Consider the following 14,159-nt stretch of genomic DNA (forward strand, 5'->3'; position numbering starts at 1 on the left):
GTTGTTTTGAAAGAACCAGTTGCATAAACATAAATACAAGGATTTGTCCAAGTTTCACTCTTCACTCTATTTTCTCTCTCTCTTTTCATCTTACTGATAAAGTTTCTGGGGAAAAAATTTGTGTTGGTTTTTGAAAGCCTGAATTATAATAATTAATTAATTAATTAATAGCTTGTTATTTGTATTATTAGGATAGCATGGGGGAAGAAGTCCTCCAGAGAAATGCCCCCCATCTGTCACTACTACTACCACTACAACTAATACTACTATTATTACTATTACTACTGCTATTACGCCTACAAATAATACTATTGCTACTATTACTACTAATGCTTCTATAACTACTGCTCATAATAATATTAGTAGCAAGACTACTACTGTTGCTATTACTGCTATCACTACTACTACATTACTACAACTACTGTTAATCATACTACTACTATTACTATTGTTACTACTAATAATACAACTACTTGTAATATTAATGCAACTGTTTTACTACTTCTACGAAAACTACTACTACTATTATATTACTACAATTACTGTTAATACCATTACTGGTACCAATGCTACTATTATTATTACTAATACTACTAGAAATACTAACACAACCATTATCAATACTACCAATAATATTTCTACTAGTAAAATTAGTATTGTTACTACTGCTACTGCTACTACTACTAGTAGTACTACCATTACTACTACTAATATGACTAATATAACTACTACTACTACTACTACTACTACTACTACTACTACTACAACAACTACTACTATTACTATTAATAATGATAATAATAATAATAATAATAATTTGAAGCCATTTTGGAGCATTTCTGTTGACCAATTCACCCAACGTAAAAAAGGTAGCTGCTGTGTTCAAATTATAAAGAAAATTAAAAATCATAAAAATTAGATTATTTTTTGTTTGTTTGCCATACTGAAAATGTTAACATGGATATACCAGTTATAATAGTCCCAGTACTCCATATAATTTTCACAAGACATCTAGTGAGTATTTATTGTGTATTTATCATGTACCTGGCTTTTGAAAGCTTCTCTTAATGTAATGGTGGCACTCAAAACGACAGCTCCCTCATCTAAAGCAAAGCTATTTTTGTTTCCTATTTTGCTGCCATTTGATTCCTCTTTCATGCAACCATAACTGCACATAAATTAGAGTGCTGGTTAGGAGCACATCAGAAACATCCATTTATATTTAGTCAAGAATATAATTTACAGTGTTATCTTTGTTGAACCTTTTGTTTTCCCATTGAGAGGCTGAACGACTGGAGCTCTTCCACATCAGGGTTAGATTTGATATACAGTCGATATTGTCTGAATATTCCACGCTGAAATGGTCTCCGGTTTTCAGGAAATGGGGAACATATTTTGAATTCAGGTCTGTTGTTCCTCAATGCACTGAATCCTTTGGAGCTCATGTTCAGCCATTTGTTGGGTTATTCTGACCAGGGTTATTCTGAAAAGTTCAGACTCACCGACTTTTTTTCAAAGCGCCCCTACCACACATTTTCTCCCTGAAGTTCGCTTCTAACATTTGTATAGATTTATATACTCAAAAACAATCATAATTCACTTTTACATTACTATTTTCACCCTCAGTATTAAACAGGTTGTTTTTTCATTGTCATGACTTTCAGATTGATATATATAAATGGCCTCTGTTCTAATTGCCTGCTCATTTAAAAAGCAGCTCAAGTTGAAACCCAACTTATAACTTCAGCATGAGTGGGTGGGGCTAAACTGGTGTAAGATAAAAAGGCAGCCGTCACAAAAACAGTTAACCCCCTTAAATGGCCAGGGCCTCCCAGCAGGCTCAAAGTTTCATTACATACTTATATAAGTTAAGAATAGCTCAACCAGTTTGCATTGAAGTCCCTGTATAAGTAGGCTTCCTTCAGTCATTTGTCGACCATGGACACTGCACCCTAATAGTTTGAGTGTTGCGACTTGAACAGCATCGTCGGTGGCTGGTAAGACCAATGCGGGAGTGGCGGTCTCTGCTGTTGGTTGTGAGGGAGTGTCCACGTGCGCGTAGCTCTCCTCTCTTCTGCTAGGTTCAAGATCTTCTCCTCACCTGTCTTTAGCGGTTTCTTGAGCAAGCATCTCCAGTTGCTGTGGTTTGCTGCGGTGTCCTCCCAGATCTCTGTGTTGATGTCCAGAGCTTTCATGTTGCACTTGCAGACATCTTTATATCTCAGCTGGGGGCGACCTTGGGGTCTTTTGCCAGATGCGAGTTCACCATAGAAGATGTCCTTGGGGATACGACCATCTTCCATACAGCACACGTGGCCAAGCCAGCGCAGTCTGCGTTGTCTGAGAAGCATGTACATAGTGGGGAGGCTGGCACGGGCAAGAACCTGGGCATTGGGCACTTTGTCATTCCAGCTGATACCAAGGATGTGGCGAAGACATCACATGTGGAAACTGTTCAGCTTCTGCTCTTGCTTGGCATAGGTTGTCCAGGATTCGCTCCCATACAGGAGGATGCTGACTATGCAGGCTTTGTACACTGCCATCTTGGCTGGAGTGGTCAGCTTGGGGTTCTCCCTGACACGAGTAGTCAGTCAGCCTAGGGTTGTTGCAGCCTTGCCGATGTGTTTGTTGATTTTGGCATCTAAGGACAGGTTGTCACTGATGGTGGAACCAAGGTATAGTTGTCGATGGTGATGACAGGTGGTGTGTCCACATCTTGGCCCAGCACGTTGGTCTTCTTCAGGCTGATGGTTAGACCAAAGTCTTTGCAGGCCTGGGAGAATCTGTCCATCAGACACTGTAGATCTTGCTCAGTGTGAGAGGTGACTGCTGTGTCATCATCAAAGATCATGTCTCTAATGATGAGTCTTGCAGTGTTGAAGAGTCTGCCATCTGATCTTATGTGCAAGTACACCCCTTCAGTTGAATTCCCAAAAGCATGTTTCAGAAGAAGGGAGAAGAGGATGCTGAAGAGGCTTGGAGCAAGGACACAGCCTTGCTTCATGCCACTTTTGATGTAAAATGGTTTGGACATGCTGCCCTCGTACTGGATGGTTGCCTTCATACCATCGTGAAAAGATCTGATTATGCTGTGAAGCTTTCGGGGCATCGGATCTTCAAAAGGATGTTGAAGAGCCCATCCTGGCTAACCAGACCGAAGGCCTTGGTCAAGTCTATGAAGGCAATGTAGAGGGGCTTCTGTTCCCTGCACTTCTCCTGTAGTTGGCGAAGGGAGAAGATCATGTCCACTGTATAGCGTTCTGCTCGAAAGCCACATTGAGATTCAGGGTAGATGTGTTCTGCAAGCTATTGAAGATGCACTAGCAAGACTGGCATACAGTTTGCCTACGATGCTCAAGAGGGAGATGCCTCTGTAGTTGTTACAGTCACTCCTATCACCTTTATTCTTGTACAGAGTGACGATCTTGGCATCTCTCTTGTCGTGTGGAACACCACCTTCACTCCAACACTGGCAAAGAGTGCCATGTAGAGGCTGCAAAAGGGTGGTCTTGCAGTGCCTGATCAGGTCTGGGGGGGGATACCATCATTCCCGGAGGCTTTGCCACAGGCTAAGCTGTCGATAGCCTTGCTGAGTTCTTCCCATGTTGTTTCAGCGTCTAGCTCCTCCATGGTGGGCAGAGGATCGATGGCGTCTAGTGCTGATTTGACAACAATGTTCTCTCTGGAGTAGAGCTCTGAATAGTGTTCCACCCTTCTCTCCATCTGCTTGGCTTTGTCTGTGATCACTTTTCCACTGCTGATTTTCAGAGGTGCTGTTTTGCTCTGCGTTGGTCCGAGAACTTTCTTGATGCCCACGTACATGCCCCTGATGTTGCCTGTTGCTGCTGTGTTCTGAATGTCATGACTAAGCTCCTGCCAGTGCTCATTGGTGCATCTTCTTGCTGTCTGTTGTACTTTTCTCCTGGCTGTTCTTGTATTCAGAAAGGGCAGCATTCAATAACAGGGGTCAACTCCACAGACTTGACATCAAACCATTTGTAGTTCTTGGAGGTCTTTCTCCCAAAGATAGCAAGAATAAATTGCCTCACCCAGGTGGTTCTATGACTCGGAAGTGGTATTGCATGGTTAGCCTGCAGTCAGAGCATCCTCAAGAGATTTTGTGAATTCCTCAAGCTTCCCTGGATGTTGCATCTTGGTCGTGTCAGTGCATGGCTTCCCTTCTTGTTTGAAGTTTCTTTGGTAGCAGCTTGATCTTGCAGCATACCAGTGAGTGGTTGGAGTCACAGTCAGCGCTGTGGGATGAGCGGGTGAGAAGCATGTGCTTGGGCTTGTATGTCTGATGATGACCATGTTGAGCTGGTGCCAGTGCTTGGATCAAGGATGGCACTATAACACTCTGTGTTTTGGCTTCATCTGGAAATAGGAGTTGGTCACGTAGAGGCCATGATAAGAGCAGAGCTCCAACAGGCGCTGACCATTCCTGTTGATCGTGCCAACTCCAAAGGAACCCAAGTAGGTAGGCCAAGTGTCATGATCTCCACTTACTCTGGCATTGAGTTTGCCAAGGAGGATGAGGTGTTCGCTGCTGTGGGTCGTTCAGGTTGATTTAGAACTCGTCTTTTGCCTCAGGTGTGGAGGTCAAGGTTAGTGTACAGGCACCGATAAGTGTAACTGGTCCCTCAGAGGTATGGAGTCGGAGAGTCAGCAGGCTTTATGATCTCTTGTCATCTGGTTCATCTGTGTTCCTGACTGCAAACCCTACTCCGTGCTCTAAGCGGCCCTCAGCACTCTTTCCTTGCCAGAAGAAAGTGTAGTCTTTCTCCTTCATAGATCCCGATTTAGCTAGGCGTGTTTCTTGCAGAGCGGCTATGTCTAACTTCGGTCTCAGTAGCTCATTGTTGATGACCGCTGTCTTTCTTGCATCACTAATGTTCTGGAGATCGTCAAGTCCAGTTGTCATGGTGCAAACGTTCCAACATCCCAGTTTAAGAGCTGGTCTCTTCTTAGTGTTTGTCCTTACTGAATTCTTGCCTGGTGTGGAAGTTGCAGTCTGCTTGATTTCCTTATCCCCATGTGCCCAATGAGGAAGGCAGACCATGGCAGGACAGCACCTTACTGGCTGGGCACTGCCCAACTTGAGGTGGGCGGTAGCTGTCCAATAGGATGCAAAGATCTCTCCCACCATTGGAAGCAACCCCTGGTGCCATACTTTACGCCAATCAAGCACTGTAGCTTATAATAAGTAAACTGCTGCTTCCTGTGTTGTTTCAATGCTGTGAAGCAAAGCTGGAGTGCCCTCTCCAGGACGCAAGCCAGGGCAGGGTATTGTGTAGGACCAGCTGTTGCCCAAGTAGCAGGTCCCCCCTCTCCACAATGCTGGTTGATCCAATGGAGCGGCAGGGCCAATACAGTTTGGGACCAGTGGCGTCGCAGAGCAAGATTGCATGCAACCATGAACTGCCTATGGGACTTCAGCTCTAGATTTTTCCTCAAGGTTTACTCCTGAAGCCTTTTCCCCAAAAGAGATGTGGCCGCAAGGTTTTTGACAGAGTTTTCCTTCTCTGCATGAGTCAGGTGGTACTAGGTTACATGGTTACCAGTGGCAGGCATAGCTAGGGTGACCAGATTCCAATTTACCAGATGTGGGACAAAGATGTGGGACAAACTATGTTTGTGTGGGACAATGTGGGACACTAATGCATCGAGATAAAATAGTGTGTAATAGGGTAAAATAACTTTAAATTAAACATCTCTATTCTGCCCCTTTAGCACATAAAACTGCAAATAATAATGTGTTTATATATATAAATAAATGAAAGAAACTTAACAGAACATTACAGTTCTTTAATGTGCTTTAAAAGGATATGGCTTTCCAGTTTTCTCGAACAACAGAGAGCAACAACAACTCCAGCACAACCCAAGCCAAAATCAAGGATTTTGTTTTTCAAACCCAGCTCTGGTGTCCAATATCTCAAAGACAGTGGGAAGAGTTTTGTGGTGCCATGGTTAGATGCATCTGAAGCCACTGAAAAAAATGGTGTGTAGACTTTTTCATCACTTGTGAGTTCTTGAACCACAGGCGTTTTTAATTCCTTTAAACAACTCTCCACAGAGGCAGGTGCAAGCACATCTGTAACTATGGATGCTGCCTTTGTACGACCACATGACATTTTTTTTGCAATCTCAGAGTCTGGAAACATGGTCGATGTTAGCTTATTACCGCAGTCTTCTGACCTGTATGATAGGGAGTGTTTCACAGTGTGGTAAACGCTAGTTAGTTCAGCTGCTGTTACTTTATCTACGCTTGAATCTAGTTTGGGTTTTAGCAGGAACGTATGCATACACTGGGAAGTCTCCTTTTGAGCTACACGTTTTTTGTGAGTCTTGCATTGTCTGTGTCTTTTCACATCGTATTCACCTCCGTGTGAAACGGAAAAATGACTCAAACAAACCACAAAAAACTTTACAAGAGTCACCTTGCACTGGTTTCACCCAGGGGTAAATAGTTTCCCAGTCTCTGTTATAGCTGCATTTTCGTTTTTTAGATCGAGTCGTGTTTACCTCCCTGTCCTCCATAGCTCGTGCTGCATGTCGGTGCTGTTCTGACCTGATTTGCATTGGTTTGTGTTGGTGGGCGCGCCCTTCGCCTGCATTCAGCCCGCCCCACCCCCTGATGACAGCCCTCACTGCTTTTCCCACACACACAGCCATTTGATAAAAAAAACACGCATTTCAAAACTGGAGCCTGACAGGCTATAACAATGCGGGACAACGTCTCAATTTGCGGGACACGTGAAAAGTAATGAAATTGCGGGACTGTCCCGCACAAAGCGGGACATCTGGTCACCCTAGGCATAGCCTGTCCTGACCTGTGACCTATGTAAGTCCCTGTAGTTACTGAATAATAAGCCTTAGTATGGAATAAGCCTGGAATATTAAGGGAAGTCATTTTTTTGCTTTTTCTTGTATGGAATGAAGAGTAAGTTGTCTATTTGGAAACCTGAGCAATGTTTAAATTCTACATCAAACTCTTTAATACGATCTCTTTTCTTTGAATCACTAACATTATGCAATACTGTTAATGAAATGAGTCCTTACAATTTATCGATCTTTACAAAATTACTTAATGTGAACCTCATCATGATAAATCTTTTCTTTTCCATGATAAGCATAGAAATTTAGCTTTATTTGGCAAGTGTAAAATGAGAAAAGGTTATCTAATACAATTGCTAATGCTTAATACTTATTAAGTCACCTATAGAGAATTCATCTTATTAATCTTACCAATTATCTTAATAATTAAATATATCATTACACATTACATGTCCATTTGACAGAACAGAAAACTACATGAAAAATGTTTTAAATGAATCAACCTAAAGTAAAAAGCATGTTTTTGTTAGTAATACTACACTATGCTGCACAGTAGTCAGGTTTCTGGTCCAGTCACTAAAACAGTAAACTCTAGGAAAAGTGTAGGGGGAAAAGATGACATATGCATTAGAAGAATTGCCTGAGGAAAGAAGAAAAGTAGCAGAAGGTTGAAGCTTGCTGACAAAAATATGCACACTTAAACAGTCCAGGGACTAACAACAATGTAAGATATCCTGGAATACTTTAACCTCTTAAAACCCCAGACATTTTATATACTAAGGCTTATTATTCAGTGACTAGAGACTACTACTAAATACTGAAGTGTGTATAAAACTTTGGCCATTTAAGCAGTTAAGCATACTATGGGAGATCACCACTTAAAAATACCAATAGATGATAGTTGAGTTCATTTTTGTGGCTGTTTTTTATTCTCAGTTTGTAAACTGGTCATGATGAGACAGCTAGCCCAAAGAGCTAAACATTTGATCTGTATGACTTAGACATGTGCTAGTATCCTGCAATAATAAAAACACATAGTAATGTTATATGTACAGTATTTAGCAGATATTTTTATCTAAAGTGACATACATGTTATCCATAATGCTATAATGGACACTTTAAAGTGTAATCACAGCATTTTACTCAAACAAGTTCTAGTTTCACCAGAGATTTTTTTAGATCTATAGATCAGCCTCAATTAAGAACCCCATTTTATTTAAGAATCAGCTCGGCAGGGTGCTAATGGACTAATTCATGAATATTCAGAGTTAGGCTTTTAGTTGAAATATTTACTAATGGATTCACTGTAGAGCTGCAACTTAGGCTACGTTTGTCAAAAGGTGATGTGTAATGTGGAGAAAAAAACACCAGTTTTCTATTTTTTTGTGCTTTTGATAAATAAGAGTGGTTAATAAACTAAATATCATTTATTTTAATGCATTGTACAGCACTTATTGAAATGTGCTACACTATTCTGTGTTTAATTCTGTTCCTTTTTCCTCTGGTATCAACATGGGCTTTTGTTTCTATCAATATCTGAGCTCGGAATGGCTTTCTCTCTAGCCTATTTAAGTTAAGTGATATTTTTTTAATCCCACAAATGGGGAAATTCCACCTCTGCATTTAACCCATCTGTGAAGTGAAACACCACATACCCACTAGTGAATACACACACTAGGGGGTAGTGAAAACACTTGCCCGGAGCAGTGGGCAGCTCTATCCATGGTGCCCACGGAGCAACTGGGGGTTAGGTGTCTTGCTCAAGGTCACCTCAGTCATGTGCTGTCGGCACTGGGGATCGAACCAGCAACCTTCCAGTCACAGGGCCAGTTCCCTAACCTGCAGCCCAAGACTGCCCCAACTAACTAGCAAAGATACTTTCTCTAGATATACAAAGCACTTTTTTATAAGTTGCTCTGGATAAGATCATCTGGTAAATGCTGTAAATGTAAATGTTTCCACACTATATATTATATTATATAGTGATGTGTGTGGCATGTCTGTGATGAATGTATGATAAAGCAAAGGACATGGCATTTTTAATGGTGGTTTATTACAGGTATTAGTAGTACGTTCCATGCTTTATTTCATGTTGGAGCACCTTCTCAGCCATTGGTAAATATTGCACTCTTATATTGATGTTGTGGATGATTTTCAGATTATTTATGTTATGAAGAAAAACAATGCTGTAAATCACAATAAAAGGCAATTATAAAATGTAAATTAATTTAAGACTTTCATTTCTGAATAAACTTTGTCTAACATACTGCTTTTGTGTATTGGAGAAAATTTCACATGTTAGCATGTAGGCGAGCCACTTTTCTAAATGTCTGCCATGTAGTCAGGTTATTACTGGTGTGTACTATTGAAATTCTCCTTTTATCCCACTCTGTGGTCTATTTGAATGCAAATGCATTCATGTCAATGGTCAGACAGAAGAAGGGGTCAGAGCACCAAGTCACCCCAATCTGAAACACATGGCTGTTAATGTGCTTGCAGTAGCAGTAGGTGGATGATATGATATGTGCTGGTAAGCACCTGTCATGTATGTCATCAGCACTGGCTGCCTGCCCCAGGCTCTGACTGAGTGCCTACTGGCAGTGAAGCAATTTATGTCTCTCGATTTTCTAGTAAGACTGAAACCCATAAAAATGCAATACTTTTTTTTCCACAAATGCACCTCCAGAGTTCACTCATTGCATGAACTGGCCAATTATTTGGTTCTTTCTAATCATCCATATCACTAATGCAGAATAATGATCTACTACATTCAAACAAAATCCTTCTCTATTCTGAACTTCACTCATACTGAATATTTCAATTGTCTCAGCTCCATGAAATGTTAATCCTTGGGAACATCCACCTGACCCACAGACATCAACTATTCCAATCATCCATATCACCATTGCGAAGTTCAGTTATCCGTCATTTTCAGTTAAAAAGCTCAAAATAAAATGTCACTGCTCTCTGCTTCTGTTCCATCATACACTTACATTTTGATCAACAGCCCCATGTAGTGTTAATGCTTATGAGTATTAACATGACCTGTAGTGCTGGTGAAATTCTAAGGATGTACCAAAAAATGACTCACCTTTATAATTTTTTCAGCATGATTTTGTGTGTCTGTGCCAAACTGTATCAGCTGCAGTTTTTTTTGTGTGTTCATGCAATCTGAGTGCAATCTGGAGATGCACTGGTAAAGAAAATACAGTTACAGTCTTACTAAAAGTTAGTCTTACTAGAAGATCGAGAGAAGCAAATCATTTTTCAATGCAAGAAAAAAACATATATTCAACAGAAAATGACAAAGAAAGATTCCAAAGTGGACATGACCCCATGCCTTTTTGCCCTTAGACTGTACAAGTGTATAGTAATGATGTTTTATTTGGTCAAGATTCTTCATTCAGTTTTCCCTTCAGTTTCTCCAATCTTTTCAATAAAGGCATCACATTGCATAATCTAGTTATTTTGAACAACAACAAAGCATAATATCTACAGTAAGGGGCATTAATAACTTTGCCATTGCAAAAAAAAACAGGTTTATGCAAGGATCTAGGGAGCTGTTAAATAGAGTCATAATTCCAAGGCTTATTAAGTATTATGGTTTAGTCTGGAAATGAAACCCCTGTTTAAGCAATACAGTTTGTGTTCTTGTGTTCTTTGGGAAAACTCTTTACAATGTGATTGGTTTCCTCTAAAACATGATTAGATTAGCTCTCTTCATAGAAAGTGTCTGCAACATGCTGTGAATTAAATTAAGTTTCATTCATGTTTATGTTGCCCTCTTGAGCCCCTACCCTCCAAAATGTTTATGCATGGGCCTGGACCAGTCCATTGTCCTGAAAAAAAAGCAGCATCTTCTTTTTTCTCTGTTTCCTTTTGTAAGTTACAACTGTTTGGCAGCTACACATCATCATTTCAAACCCATAACTTTGAGTTGTCTTCTCACACATAGACAGGAACATGTGTATCTGAAGCAGGAGTGGAGCTTGATTTTCTCCTCTTTTTCAAAGATGAAAGCTTTAAGTGCTGTTTATCTGATGGTGACAATTTTGGTAGTCTTTCAGGTTATGCATGGTTGTTAGGAGTGCCATTTTCTCTGTAATTTTCAATGATTTTTTGGAGTTTCAAGTTTTGCAAACTCCTTTTTCACTTATTTTACTTTAGTGTGTCCATTATTATACAGTCTTATATCTAATTTCCTCAGAAAGATCTCCTGAAAAATAACTTTTTACTTAATGACTGGAAATTGAATAAGTGAGTGGGGTTTTGCACTGTGCTGTATGTCTGGAGAAAATAGGAGGCAGACAGCTCACAATATCTAACTGTTCAACATGCTGGGTCGGTTCTTGAAATAGCTCAACATTCAACATTTGTTTTAAAGAAATTACTCAAAAATAAGTTTTGAACAACATTCCCAGAAAGGCTAAAGCTGCTCTGATGAGGAACGGAGCTCATGCTGGTATGTTGGTTGTGCCGGGTGTTGTTTTGGCAGGTCTTGTTATTCACTGTAATTACTGCAATGCGTTGTTTACATCCATACGTTCATCAAGAGGAGTGGGGTGTGCAACAATTTTTAATGGAAAGTTGCAAGAAGCCCACATGGTAAGATGCCCCCTACCCCTTTATTTTGGCTCCTGATGAAATAGTAGGGCTGGATATAATCTAGACATTTTTACTGAATGTCTGTCATCTAAGTAATTACTGCATTCCTGGGATTTATTCCCATGGAACCTTTTGAAGATCAGTTGATGAATTTTGTCACTGTATGTAAGAGATTTGTACATTTAGATTAATTCTATTTATTTAAATGACATGATTATGTGGACATGCAGACAACAGCAACAACAATAATCACAATAATAATAATAATACAGTTAAGAGCATACATATTACAATATAACTAATATAATCATAGAAAACTTCATTAATTTCATTTCAATTTCATTAATTAACAACATTGACAGTCAAGTCCGTTTTCTTATTGGCTCTTACAGTGACACAGAACTACTAACACAACATTTGATACCTCAATCTCATTTTAAAGCATTTTTGTGTTGCACTTTTATTAATAACACATTTTATAATAAATGCAAAGATTTGACATTAATTACACATTCTGTAAATCCTAAATGACAAATTGATGCAAAACTGCTGTTACAGCTTACTTTCTCTAACTGTGTTGGTTTATGCATCATCACTATGTAAATGCTAAATGTATGCACAGACATGGTTTAGTTTAAAGGTGCAATGTGTAAGATTTAGTGGAATCTAGTGGTGAGGTTGCAGACTGCAACCAATTAAATACACCTTCCTCATTCCTCCCTTTCTAAGCGTGCAGTAGCACCTATGGTGGTTATGAGGTTTTCTGTCATCGCCTGTCCTGATTTAGTTTTGCTTCTTCATGTTTTCAGTTCTTTTACAATGAAGATTCACCCTGCCTCACTCCTTCTTGTGCTAAATAACAAGTCTGATCTTACATTTGTTCAAATTTGGGTTCTCAAACTTCACAACACAAAGCATTTAGCTAACACTGGCAGCCACCACTGATTCTTTTTCTTTCTATGTCTCCAAATGGTGCTATAGTGCCACCAAAGTTAAGCTGTCTCTTCAACGTAGGGTTGGTGTATGGTTACATAGAAACATGATGGCACATGTTGAAAAAGGATCTGCTCCGATATAGATATGAAGGGCTCACTGTAAGCTAACTGCAACACACAATTCATGGTTACAGGTGATTGTACACTAATGAAAACATGATTTTGTATACCGTTTTCCATTTCTGCCAATAGATCCCCTAAATCACACTGCGCCTTACAAGTAAGTGGGCATCAGGGAGAGCATTTTCCAAGCCATAGTAGAGTCAAATTTATGCTAAACGTATCTGCAAAATACTACAGTTTTATTGCTTGCCTTTTACATACAGTCTTTGAGTCCTCTTATTTTTCCCCAGTGTGTCCATTGCACTATATGCTTGCTTATTTATTTTATTTATTTATTCATAATGATGTGTTTCAGTGGCTGATGGGTAGAATATGGTTTGCACAACATAACTGCTCTCACAAACAAACAGTTTGATAAAGCTGCAGACAGTCCAGCATCAAACTCACTGGCTAGTTTTCACTTATTTATTTTGTACAAGCTAAAATGGCCATACATTGTAAAGCTAATTGGTAGTCTGACACAGACAATGGTTGCATTCTTGTACAAAAGAAGCAGTGATTTGACCTTCTTTGAACAATACACCACCTTTCAGTACTGTCATAGTCTCATTCTCAGACACACTGCCCAATGGCTGTCTAATGCAGGTACTGCTGTGTCTGTGGGCGTATCTACACATTTCAGAGGAACAATTCTCACTGTGTCATCCACATATCAATCACTGGTACAGTATTTAGTGGGAAAGTCACTGGTAATTAATTCAAATTTGACTCTCAGCACTTTGATTGGGCCTCTGAAATCCAATCACACCACATGGGGGTTTCAGGCTTTAAAATGTAGGAAAATGAGTGCCCTTCTGAGACTACCACACACTATCAAAGTGGCTGTGATCGTTGTCACTGAGTCCTTTGAAAACCTCATTCATGTTTAAAAACCTCACACATCAGTGAATTCTGAGATGGCTATAATCTCTGGCTATTAGTCCATTATATAACCTTACGTTCATTCCATTCTTATATTTTTAGCTCAATCAGCCTCCCCCCTTTTTTCTCCATGTTCTACATTTTTCATGAAGTTTTCATGAAAAAGCCTTGCTATCAACAATACAACCCCTCCAATGGGACTGAAATGTGTTTAATTAAACAGCTTTTCTGAATGTAGTGCTGTAGGTGTCCTCTCTCCTTTTTGTGCTAACCAAGCTCTCTGAATGTCAGCTCAAACTCACATACAAAGACTTTACTCCTCTGCCTGTGCAGTGTAACTAGTTTATAATAAAGTAGACCTTCATACAGTATTAAGAGGCCTTTTACAACCATGATCAGTTTTCTGTTTATATCCCAGTTACGTTCCTTTTGAGTCACCGTGTTTTCAAATTCCTCATTTCTTAAATATAACTGTTCTGCCCTTTTTCTAGTATATTGAAATCTATATGCATGCAAATTATGGATTTTCAATAACAGCCTATTGTGAATGGTGTAATTTTCAAAACATGAGCTTCCCCTAATTATTAGAGCAGCATTTATGAGCCAGAGTGTGACTTGGCAGACAGATAATCGGGTAAAATTGAGTTTTGCGTTAGGTTATGCATAAAACATTTCCCCATGAACCAACAGTGCAATAAATGAGCAGTAAATGAGCTCAGTACAGCAACATTTTTGAAGCTT

The sequence above is a fragment of the Pygocentrus nattereri genome, chromosome 6 (genome assembly GCF_015220715.1).
Source record: "Pygocentrus nattereri isolate fPygNat1 chromosome 6, fPygNat1.pri, whole genome shotgun sequence".
In the NCBI taxonomy this organism is placed as follows: Eukaryota; Metazoa; Chordata; class Actinopteri; order Characiformes; family Serrasalmidae; genus Pygocentrus; species Pygocentrus nattereri.